This window comes from Python bivittatus, unplaced genomic scaffold (genome assembly GCF_059951505.1).
Source record: "Python bivittatus isolate LINGU-HERP-01145 unplaced genomic scaffold, Pbiv_v1 ctg000340_np1212, whole genome shotgun sequence".
Lineage (NCBI taxonomy): Eukaryota > Metazoa > Chordata > Lepidosauria > Squamata > Pythonidae > Python > Python bivittatus.
The window spans coordinates 12,615,176-12,627,600 of record NW_028277056.1 but is presented as its reverse complement, the minus strand read 5'-3'; the positions used below and the strand labels follow the sequence as shown (position 1 = coordinate 12,627,600).

General features: G+C 39.3%; 1 protein-coding gene across 2 annotated transcripts in view; it reads right to left on the bottom strand.

Moving 5' to 3' along the window:
• The window catches only part of AMOTL1 (angiomotin like 1), an 83,723-nt gene extending 71,372 nt beyond the window's left edge, over positions 1-12,351 (bottom strand). For both annotated transcript variants that reach the window (XR_015796084.1, XM_088140590.1), the window contains exon 1: positions 11,260-12,351. The gene's annotated coding sequence lies outside the window, so the exon portion shown is untranslated. The remainder of the gene's footprint in view (positions 1-11,259) is intronic.
• Positions 12,352-12,425: the final 74 nt, after the last annotated feature.

The window sequence follows — 12,425 nt, the reverse complement described above, 5'->3', positions numbered from 1 at the left end:
TTACTAGGTGGCACTTGGAAGCTTAGAAGTGGCACACCTTACACTCTAATTCCTGATCGTACAAACAGATTTCTTAAATAAGGCAGATAATTGTGTCAGCTTAGGTCAAGTGCTTGTTAAGAATGGAGCTTCTATGCAAGCTCAAACCAGTGGAACAAGAATGAACAGTCAAGAATGAGCAAGTGTTTATTATGGGCTCTACCCAAGATGAGGTAGACCAACTCCTCTGCTCTTTCCACTTTGCCAATCAAAGTGGGCACCTCTTTGCAGTAAGATGAAAGACCATATTGCTCCCAACAGAGCACTTCACAGAATTACAAATGGGTGGACATAACGTTGAACACAATGTTGATGTGTGGAGCCAGAACACACACACACATACAAACATTCACACAAGAACATTCACATACCTCCTATAGTCCCTTCCTGCTTAACAGTTCTGATCAGGAGCTCTGTAAGCCATCCAGTCTAGCTTTGTTTAGTACATTAACCTAGCATAAAATATGGATGCCTAATATAGTTAGGTTATGGTTAAGTCTTTGTGAGCAAGTGAGTTAATTCAATACATCATGGTTCAAACAACCATGGGTTAGTATATTATGCCAACATAGGCACAAAGCAGCTAAGAACCACAAACAGCCCATGAGCTATCCATATGCGTTGTAAGCTAAGTGCTGTCTAGGTATCAAGGCTGCTGCAGACCCCTGTTCCTGTGGCACAATGCCCAAGGGCACCACATATGCAAGGTGGCCATTCACATAATAGATCATCTGCAAATCATCACACATATTCCCCATTTCTCCATTCCTCCTGTTCTTCATTTAGTGAGTAGGACAGTGACTGCTGGATTCAGTTTTAGTGCCCCCTTATTATTTTCTCCTCATAAAATAAATGTGTGAAGAGGCAGTTGTCAAAAATATATTACCGTTGGCAAGCTCTCATAGCTGTTATAAAGCCACTGCTTCTCTCTATGGTCCCTCAAAGGCCATAATGTGTATTTAAAGTTGATTCTATAATCTTGCACCTGCAATCTAACATTTCTTAATTTTCAATATGTCATTGCCAACGCTGCAGGATAAACCTTGTATTCTCCACTGCATTGTACATTTTTACTCTGTACTGTCCATATAGCCGAGAAGGCTGAGGTACATTTCTATAAAATCCTAGTCACTTAATTTCTCTTAAAATGTAAATACTTCGTAATATGAACCGTAAACATACATTGGCCCACAAGAAAACTGGAAAAATATCTGTTTAATGGTCATGTTGACTATTACCTTACACCCTGAAAAATACAGACAGCTGGATTGGTAAAGAGAATGCCTACCCCAAAGTCACCCAGTAAATTTTTGTGGCTACATCTGGAGTAAAACTGGGCCAACCACTTAATCACTCTACCACACTGGCTTTTGTTTAAGAATACTCCTTAAATTACTACTTCTAGAAAACAGAAATATACCCTATATTGGGCTTAATTGGGGAAAGCCAATGAGTTAAAGAACTGAACTTCAGAATTTTGGTGTGAATGTAGTAATTCCTCTTAGGATGAAGTATCTGGGGAGTTTAGAGGGGAAAATCTTTACAAATGTAAGCTGCTGTTCCATTGCCTGAAACAACATTTCTATAGATATTGGAGTAAGCGAGCATTGGAATTGTCATAAAGAATGTCATTTCCATGAAAGCAAGATGTGTCACTACTGCATTTTAAAACAAATTATTTTAGTACCTTAGTACTTATTCTAATCACTGTGATTAAAATTTGAATGTTCCATTATGATTTGTTCAATAATTTGATTTGTATAATTTGTACAGAATGACTTTATGTTTGCTATCATTGTTATATTGGGAAATAAATCATTCACTAACTTAAAAATTATTTGAGGAACAGGAACCTTTTTATCATTTGTACAAAGGCACTGTATGCCACAGAATTAATTAAAATGTGAGTGACAGACATTTTAAAAATGACATACATTTCTATTTTAAAACACCCAGTTGTTTAGTCGTTAAGTCGTGTCCGACTCTTCGTGACCCCATGAACCATATTGCGCCAGGCCTTCCTGTCCTTCACTGCCTCCCTGAGTTTGCTCAGTTTCATGCTCATTGCTTCAGTGATGCTATCTAACCATCTCATCCTCTGCCGTCCTTTTCTCCTTTTGCCTTCAATCTTTCAAAACACCCAGACAACACCATTATAAAGTAAAGTTAAAGTGCAACATTTTGACTTCTCCAGAACTCTTCATCAGAAGTTATAATAAATACAGGAAAGAAAAAAATGGGAGGAGGCTAGGATAAAATCCTCTACCTGGTGTCTACCCCCACAACCCTAGAGTTAGGGCTCCCACTGCCTATGTGTTTTATTGGTAAATAAAAGGGAAATGTATTGTATAATGTCTTGTCCCTGTAATGTTGAGGCATGTGACTAGGGAAATAAGCCCCTCCTCCCATGTGAAGAGACTAATCTCACAAGAGATAAATAAATAAAATTTTATTAAAAGGGGAAAAAAGGAATGTAAATTTGTTTTCTTAGGGTTAATAGGCATTATGTTAAACATTCAGTGGCAAAAGAGAGAAGATATAGAGCTGTTTAAAATAAAGTCAGCTTCTGAAAATTATACACACACACACATACACATCCATCCATCCATCCATCCATCCATATGGCAATATAAGGTTCTGAGCAGTTCATGATGCTATTGACATAGAAAACTGTAACTCAGCAGCATCATTAAAGGTGGAATCAGAGTTTTCCACCTCAGATCTAGTAGTCCTAAGCTGCAATGTTGATAAATCCTAACCAACTATCTCCAAGAAGCCATCATTATGTTACAGAGGATGAACAGCCTGGGATGTGCTATCGAAGTCCCTATTTTCAGTCTTCCAGTGTGTTTTCCTTCTTACATATCAGTGCAGGTGGGACCGAAGTACAGTGAGAAAGAGTGGGCAAAAGCAACCCTAGTGAAATGTTGGGGAAAGATGTCTGCAGCAACTATACCTCATGGGCTTTGATCCTCCTCAAAGCAACTGTTTTTAGCTGCTTGCTGCTCAGCAATGGGCCATCTGTCAGCACTTGACACCTTCCAGACCTCAGCTGTGGTATGCAGGGTTTAAACAAGTAGGGAAAGCCTGAAGGACATGGGTTCTGCAATTCTTTCTAAATCCATAATAATAACTGACCTATGATTGTGTTTGCCAATATCGTGTGCCAATCAGGGCTCACCCTTTTCTCCTCTAGTTGACCAATAAGTGTGAGCAAAAAGAATCCAGCCCTGAGTCACAGAGTATCAAAATATTTCTAACCCCACTCCACCAAAAGGGAAACAATATAAATTGCTATTTCCTCATTCCAAATCCATGTTTTTTTCAGTACATATATGTGTGTGAACTGGATGGGTGGGTGGGTGGATGGATGGCAGGCCACTATGAGAAGAAGTCCTACTGTTTTGGTTTGTTGGCTTGTATTGCCTGTCATGGCATCCAAACAGCAACTGACTTCCATTCCTCCAAGTCTTCAATTCCCTGACTCACGTATTTGTGTATCTTTATCTCCTTTTCTGCTTGATAAACATCCTTGACAGTGGAATAACTGAATTGCCAGGGCACTGTAACAACTGATACTTTCTAAGCTTCCCAGTCCAGATGGGGGAAAGGAAAAAAATAACTCACTCTGGTCCTCTAAGCCTGAAAAAAGCTTCAAAGTAACAGAAGATTGAAATCTTATTCTTACCCAGGGAACACATTACAGTAAGTGATGAATCACTCTCATTAAGTAATCTATTTCAGCCACTTAATGATGTTAGATTCTGGGAAGGAAGATCATAGAAGTGGTCTTCATCCCTGAACACAAACTCTAGAGATAATAAATCTATGTGAAGGTAATGCTCCTAAAACCTCTACAGCAAAGTACTTCTTCACTGCAGATACTGTGGCTCGGATAGTCCAGCATTTCCAGGAAATTAATAATAAGCAACACAATTGCTGTAAAGAAATTCTGGGTACAATTAAGTTCTAATAGACTGTTCTAAGTCAGAAGTTGTGGCTTTTGTCTTTTAATGTTTTAGCTTGTTACATGTTTGCTGTCTGCTGTTTTACACAGAATTTTGGTCTGCAAAATTTGATACATTTTTTAAAAAAACTTAAAATAAAAACGCTGAAATCCTCCAAAGGCTTCCCAGCTGCCCTGTCACCTTTCCTTTGTTGTATTTTAAAGCCCCTGTGAGTTGTGACAGCAAAATTGATAGCAGGTCAGCGATTTTGCAGCTGGGTGTTTTCCCCAATAGCTTTGACCATGGTTGCATGTTGCTACAGTATCTGGACTGGACCAAGGGGAAATAAATTCTAAATATACTGAAGACTATCAGATACAGAGTGGTAGACTTTGGTGGGGGGACAAAAGAAAACAAGAAAACAGGAGGTAGGATAAGGCAGAAGTTTTTACCAGACGGAAAATGAACTGGCCACAAGCTCTGCACATTCACGGCAACAAAGGAAAATGTCAGTTTTGCTGCAATTTCAAATAATCTCAAAGAGAGTCAGACTTAAATTAGATCAACTTCATAAAACAGGCAACAGCACAAGATCCGTCAGATAGACAGTCAGTTCCAAAGAGATGTAAAACTTCAGCATATTGCTTGAACCCTGCCACTGTGGATTGTAAAACAAGGTTCATGGGTTTTTATGATGCTAGCCATAGTACATTATTCAACAAAGTGTGATTAAAACAAACCATGGCGTAGTGTGATGGATGAGCCCAGCTACTCTCCACAGTGCTCAGCTGGTTGAAACACTGGTCTCATGTAATCAAAGACGGCTTCTTGCATTCCAGTGAAAATATTTTTGTTGAAGATGCTCAGAACTAGCAATCATATCTAGAACTAGAATAGGGTACTTCCAACTGTCCTCAGCTAAAAGAAGTTCATTTGCCCACAATTTCTCTATTCTGTCAACTTGCCAGCCGCCAGTCCCTCCCTGATCTAAATCCTACAGACATGAAATCACCGGCTCTTCTCCAGCTGAATATTTCAAGTGTGGTCACAAATGGCTCTGGCTTTGTTGCTGCATGTGAGATGCCTGCCAAGGATTCACAAACCAGTTTCCCTCGCCCTCTCCAACAAAAATGCATTAAACCAAATCCTAGCAGACAGCAAGAAATTACAGGAACATGGCTTAAATGGAAAGGAAGAAAGGTTCATGTGCTTTTGTTTACAGACAATTTCAGCAGCAAGCCGAAACTGTTGGAATTTTGCAGGAATCCAGCTGCTTTCTGAAGGGTTAAGGGCATTAAACTTTATGGCTTTTATCAGCCCAGTACACTACCCAATGTAACCTTTCTTACACTGTGGGAATTTCCAAAACAGTATATTTAGAAACCCTCATGCATTTTGCAAAAACATGCAAAAATGTCCCATGCCATTAAAATATCCTCATCCTTTACTATACCCTACATAACTTCTTTGACCTCTGTCCTATCCCGCACTCTATCTTGGCCTTGTTTCCAATATTTTGAATCTCATTTTCATTCCACTGTTTCCAATCCCTCAAGGGTTGTCCATGGACACTAAGAAACATGAGTGGTGGTTTGCCAAGGGATCCCTCACACCCACCCCCACCCCCTACCCCCTTTCCCAGCCTAGCTTACTGCCTTGGGATTTCATAGCTGTCTCTCATCTGAGTGTGGACTGGGTCTGAGCCTGCTTAGCTTTTGGGGAACAGCTCTGGTTGGTTAGGTGCTACCAGTTAATTTGAGGCATTGGTAAATGTGGCAGTGGACACCTGCTTGGAAAAAGCTGTCTAACTTGAGCTTGAAATAAGGGTCCTTTCTCAGATGCTATGCAGTATTCATGGACTTGGAACTGTTTGAAATAAAGTAAAACGGGTCACCTTTTTAAAGAAATCAAATAAGTTTTGGTTAATTAACAAATTAATTAGTTGAGGGGCCACATTATCCTTCCTTCTTTTTCCTCCCCTACCTTCTGATTATTTCCCTTCCTTCCCTTTTGTTCTCCCCTCGCTTTGTTTCCTGCGTACAAAAATGACTGCAGTGTATGAATTATTATCCCAATGTTTTTTTCACTAAAATCTCTCGTCTTTAAGAACTATATGCCAAAGAAAAGAGGCCAGCTGAGCTTTTTACTTAGAATGTTTCCAGTTTAAAACTCTCTGTTGTATTCTCTGGATGAGAACAGCTGCTGTGGCAGAATTTTTTTTCAGTCTTTGGGAATTCAGCTAGTTTCACGTATTGTCAGAAAAAAGGAAGTGATAGGCCGAGACCAGCCCACCCAAGGCAGATTTATAGGATGTGCCCCCATGTTTGCAGATCTCACATTTAGCTGCTGGGACACCAATTGCTGTCAATGGTGGCAGGATTTTTTGTCTGCAAGAATTCAAGAGCTGATTCTCTCATAGTAGAAGAAGACTGTGCTTTTTCATTCATTTTCAGCATCACGGTCCTTACAATCTGCTCGCATTGAACATGCTGTTCTTCCTTGCTTATGCTGTGTTGAATTTTCATGGGGAGGGGGCAGAAATATAGTTATTGAGGTATACAGCTGCTTTGGTTTAAGCACACTCATCCATGTGCAAAGATATTTTTACATTTTACTTAAAAATATTTTTATTTAACTACCAGCTCCAATCTTCACTTGGAAAGAACTGTTGAGGCCACTAAATCCTGCTCAGGCAGGAATCCCAATTAAACCATCCCAAGGAGATATCTGTCCAGCCTGAGTTTGAACCCATTCAATGAAGTGCAGGCCATCATTTTTCCGCATAATCCATTCCACTGCTCAACTGCACTGTTTCTTAACCTTGACAACTTTAAGGTGTGTGGACTTCAACTCCCAGAATTCCCCAGCCAGCATGACTGGCTGGGTAATTCTGGGAGTTCAAGTCCACACACCTTAAAGTTGTCAAGGTTAAGAAACACTGCTCAACTACTTTTGGGAAGTTTGTTCTGACTTCATTTTAAGCAAAGCTAAAGAAGGTTTTTTTGTTATTCTTAGCATCCTTCACTAATCCCAACTTTCACTTTACTGACATTAGTTCGAGGTTGCCCTCTGTCCTCTTCCTTGGAGACTTGGCTCTCTTTCCATTTCCTATATGTATCACTTTCTATTTTCAGATCTTCATTAAGGTCTTTTGGAAGCCATATTGTCTTTTTCTGTTGTTAGCCATTTTTTTCTCCTCCTTGGAATCATTTGCAATTGTGCTTTTGAGCTCCTTTTCCCTTTAGCTTCTCCTCCCCTGGGTTCTTTCTTAATATTGATCTAAGTTTATTAAGAAATTCAAAGGCAAAAAAGGCAGTACGGTATATGAATCAATGTGTGGATATAATGGAAGCAAGGATGAAAAGGTATAGGGAATGGTGTTGGTGTAAACTACATTTAGATGTCCTTTCATATCGCCTGCCTCCAATTTCTTTTGCTTACTGTATCTTACCACATCTACTACATTTTCTGCACTTGTTATTTGCTCTACAAAGTGCAGTAAACATGTAGTAGATGTTTAATGGTTATGTATATATTTATGTGTGTGTGTGTTTCAAAGTCTAAGGTACCTATGCTCAGTTTTAGTGTTCCTTAAAGTCAAGACCTGTTTGGACTTCTCTAACCATTCTCTTCCTTGTACATTTACTCATTCCCTAGAATATGTCTGCTTTATATATTTCATACAGCCTCTGCTTACTCAGCAACTACTTAATTACTCACATTGGGCAACCAGCAACTCTTTAGCGCACATCCCTTACAACAGCTATTCAGAAGATTATATTTTCACCTCCTACCAATTCAGCACATATTTCAGCCTATCAACTCCTATAATTGTTTACCTTTCAAATTGTTATTTTGTTTTGACAAATGCTGTGAATAAATATTTAAAAAAAAGGGGGGGTTGTCATTGAACGGAGAAAGTGTGACCCTACAGGTGTGGTTGTACTATGCCTCCCATCAATCTCAGCCAGCATAACCAACTTTCATGGATAATGGATAGCAAAATTGGGATAGCTATTCTCAACATGAAGAGAGAAAAAAACATATTGAGGGCTTGGGTGGGAGACCACAGGAAATTTAGGGCTATAGACTAGATCAGGAAGTTGAAAAAACCATCCTGGAAGTTGTCCATATTGTTGCAAAAAATCTATCAGGATATGTCTGTGAAATCTCCAAAAGTCAAGGATTTCACCCTTTTATCTACCTTCCAACAGGAACCAAGTTTAGATAAGCTGGCACCACAGAACCTCTCACACATATAGAGAAGTGAGCTACACTCACCATCATTAGAAACCTTCATTAACATTTAGTGATGATTGAAGCCTGAATGCGGAGCTCTCATAAAATAACATTTCTGCAGCCAAAAAAGATGGCAAGGTAAGGGGGAGTGGGGGAATTTAACCTATAGTTAAATCTCTTCAGCACAAAGTAGGGAATCCAAGCACAACATTGTTTCTAGGAGATGTTTCAAAATAGCCAAGTCTAGTTATCCTTTCCCTTTTTATAAATTGCTAAATTAATACAAAAAGAGTCACAAGTTTGTACATGATACATGAATGCCATGCCAATCACAGTATACATTTTTTCTTGTTCTGACATGCATGCAGTTCCATTCCCAGTTATTAACTTTAAAAAAAGATGTATCTTCAAACTGGAAACTCAAAGACCCTAACTGCAAATGATGTCTGTACTTTCACTGGGTACATAATGGTGAACACTAACTAAATAACACAAGGAAGCAAGTTTGATTCCACACAAGATGCCTAACTAGTTATTTGAAACTTAGTCACTATGATTTTGTAAACTCAAGTTTATGACTTAAAGTTATTTGTAAACCATGCTATTGTTCAGCAAACCATTATTGTAAGAAATAATAATAATAATAATAATAATTATTATTATTATTATTATTATTTTAAATTTATTGGCCACCCAACTCCAGTGGACTCTGGAATTGGATAGCCAATAAACTCTGGCTTAACGTGATGAATGAATGTAGACCCTGTGATTTATTAAAGTAGGATTCCCAACTTAGTATTATGTGCAAATATGGGCATTCAGTTAAATTTCATATGGTGAAAACTAAAGGAATTTCCTGGAAACTGGCCAAGTAGAATTCTTAAAAATCAATTTCCTAGTAGAAAAAGAAATCAAATTCTAGTCTTTAATTTAGAGTGAGTCCTTCAGGGGAAACTACAGCAGGGGTCAAAAAAGTCAAGATGAAAGTTGAAGCCCCACCCCTTTTTTTTACTTGCAAAACACATTAAAAGGGGGTGGGGCTTCAACTGTGTGGTTGTGGCCACCTTGATTTTTTTTAAAACTCCTTTCAGATGTTCCTGAATACCACAAGATTTCTGTAGTGGGAGAACACTCAAGGTCTGAAGAAATCTACACCTACTGAAATCTCCATTGGTGGAGGAAAATAATTTCTGTTGAGAGTTGGGTCCAATTCTGAGGATCCCAGAGGTGTATCAGAGTGTCCTCTGGTTCCTAAGACTTCCAACTTCAGGCTGGAATCCCAGTCTATGTGACTTATAAGCCACTGTGGATATTTTCTCTTCCCTCTGTATGTTTTGTATGGAAAGTTTTAAAAGAATCATCAAGAAGAAAGGAAAATATCAGAACTCCTATTTCCCATCCAACAAACTTTGGAGTTATAGGTTGCCTGTCACAAAACATCCCATCCAGTATGTACTTGTAAACTGGAAAAATATAAGTAATCTTTTCAGGCAAGGGAAGGAATCAGGATTTAAATCCCTAAGTAAGCACAATCTTAGAAGAAGTATTCTCTTTTGTCTCTCTTAGATGGAAATGCCTCTCTTTAATAAGGCACATGCCCAGTGAAGTTCTTAATAAATTCCAGATAACACACTTGGTATTGTTTTTATTAAGATCAACCAAAATAATGGAAAAGCATTTGGTTGAAGTCTTATCGGGGCCAGGAAATGGCTGACTTGGTCTTGGCTTGGAAGCTAAGTGGGGTTGTGCTTGGAAGAACTTGGATGGAAGATTATCAGGAAGTACCAGGGCTATGAGCTACACTACAAATTAAAAAAAAATCAACCTTCCTCAAAGAAGGTGAAGGACTTCCATGCTATTGCCACAAATATCATCTGGATAGCCCCATGGATCATCAGAAGCGGAGAACAATTCCAAGGAGACTTTACTTTTTAAGAAAGTATTGCCAAATAGTGGATTGGGGATTTATAAAGGTTATTACAGCAAGCATCTTGATAGAGGAGACACTGTTACCCATCTTTCATGTGGGTTGTTTTCCTTTCTCATGGATCAAAATAGTTGTCTATTTTTTTCTAAGGGTAGGGGGTTGTTATGAGGAAAAACAGGAACATTATATACATTGCCTTGAGCTCCTGAATGAAAGGCAGGGTATAAATCCAAGAAATCATAATAAACAACTACTCTTTTACTTAATAAAAAAAATGGTTCAAACAATTCATTGAATTGATTGATCAACCAATTGCTATAATTACAATAATGATATTCCTGACATTAAACACAGATGAAATGGCAGGATCCTTGTAAGTGTTTCACTTGGTGTATATATAGGAAGGCTGTTTCTCTCTTTCTCTTTCTCTCGTTCCTGCATCCAACCAAAATCTGCACTCAGTTCTGAAGCAAATGAAAAAAAACATGATCATAGCACTTTAAGGGCCTTTTCCCTCTGCTTAGCTGAATTGCTCTCCACCCATCCTTGTGTTGGTAGGAAATGGCATCCGCATGAAATAGATTGTCCCCACTGCCAATCCCTATCCTGCCTTTACTGACTCTGTTCCAGTCACTGCCCTTCTCCTGACTTCCTTCCAAGGTCATGGGTAACAAAGATTTTGAATGCTTTGAGGCTGCTCCTGGACAAGGCTGGAAGAATGACGGAAATGCAACATAAACAGCAGTATAGCCAAGGGAGACTGAAGGCAATCTCACTCATGGGCTGGGGACGAGATGAAGGAAACATCATGGGGATACAGCAAAAAAAAAAGAAGTTGCCAGGGAATATTTAGGTGCCAACCAAAGATCCCAGTCCCAGCCTGGGCACAAGTATTCAAGGTCATCAAGCCATTTTTTTTTCCTCCAGTAGGAATTTTACAAAAGACTATTTTCTCTGAGTATTTTCTTCCAAGAGTTGCCATTTGGAAAGCAAAGCTGAACTTTTCTCAGATTGTTCTTTTCTGCAAGAATAACTAATGCCGTCTCAATCAAACCAAGAAGAAACCCTTGTAATAAAAGCCCCAGTACAAAGGGGAAAATGTCTTACCTGCACGTTTCAGAGCCTCTTCTGGATTGTTCAAGAAGCCCAAGGTTCGTCCCTTTGCAAATTCTTTGCTTCTCATCCGGTGATGACTCTTTCAAAAGTATGTGGCTGTTGCCTGGACTTGCTTAAGCCCTGCAAAGGGAGAAGGCAGGAATTCTGTGTTCCTGCACTTTTAAAGAATGTCAGAAGACTTTTTCAAGACTTCCAACTGGCACTGTGAATTGCTGGGACAATCTGATGTATACATTCCCTGTCCAGAATCATATAATTAACTTTAGAGAACTTAACCACTGCGGTGCATGTGGAAAGACAGAACAGACAAAAGCACCAATTGTTTAAATCCTTCAAAGATGAGAAAATGCTGAGAGAGGTTCAAACACATCCAATGTTCAGTATCCATTTCCTTTCCTGTTCTATTACTATGGCTGGGTCATCAATATTCAGGGTGCGGCAGAGGACAATTTCCTAACCCGTCACCTATCTAGGCTCCCATCATCCACTGCAAAGCTGCAGTCTCCGAAACTGAACCTTTCATAGGTCCTGCAGTATAAATCCCAGGTCCACAGAAAGTGTGATGGGGGAAGACGGAAGCTGCGATCCAACAGAGAGTCTTGGGTTAAGGAAAGAAACTTTACTTTTGCCAAAAGAAATTAGCTTTAAATCAGAATTAAGGGTCAACTTAGTAAGGATCACTTGTTGACCAATCTTCAGAAGGAAAAATCAAGGTAGTTATCAATACTCACCTGGGGAACCATCATCAATACTTAGTACCTAGATGGTCAGGTCACTGTCTTCTCTACCTCTCAAATTACAGGTAGTCCTTGCTTAACAACTGCCCTGTTTAGTGACTGTTTGAAGTTACAACAGTGCTGAAAAAGTAACTTTATGATTGGTCCTTGCACTTACGACCATTGCAGTGTTCCACAGTCACACGATTGCCATTTCCACACTTCATAGCCAGCGTCCAATAAGCAAAGTCAATCGAAAAGCCAGCAGTAAAATCACAAGTCACAGTCATGTGATGTCTTAATGATCGTGGGTGATTCACTTGACTGCGGCAGAAGTGAAGTCATGAGTCTGTTGCGGACACTTGATGTCTCACTTAACAACCACATCGCTTAGTGATGGGATAGCCAGTCCCAATTGTGGTCGTTAAGTGAGGACTACCT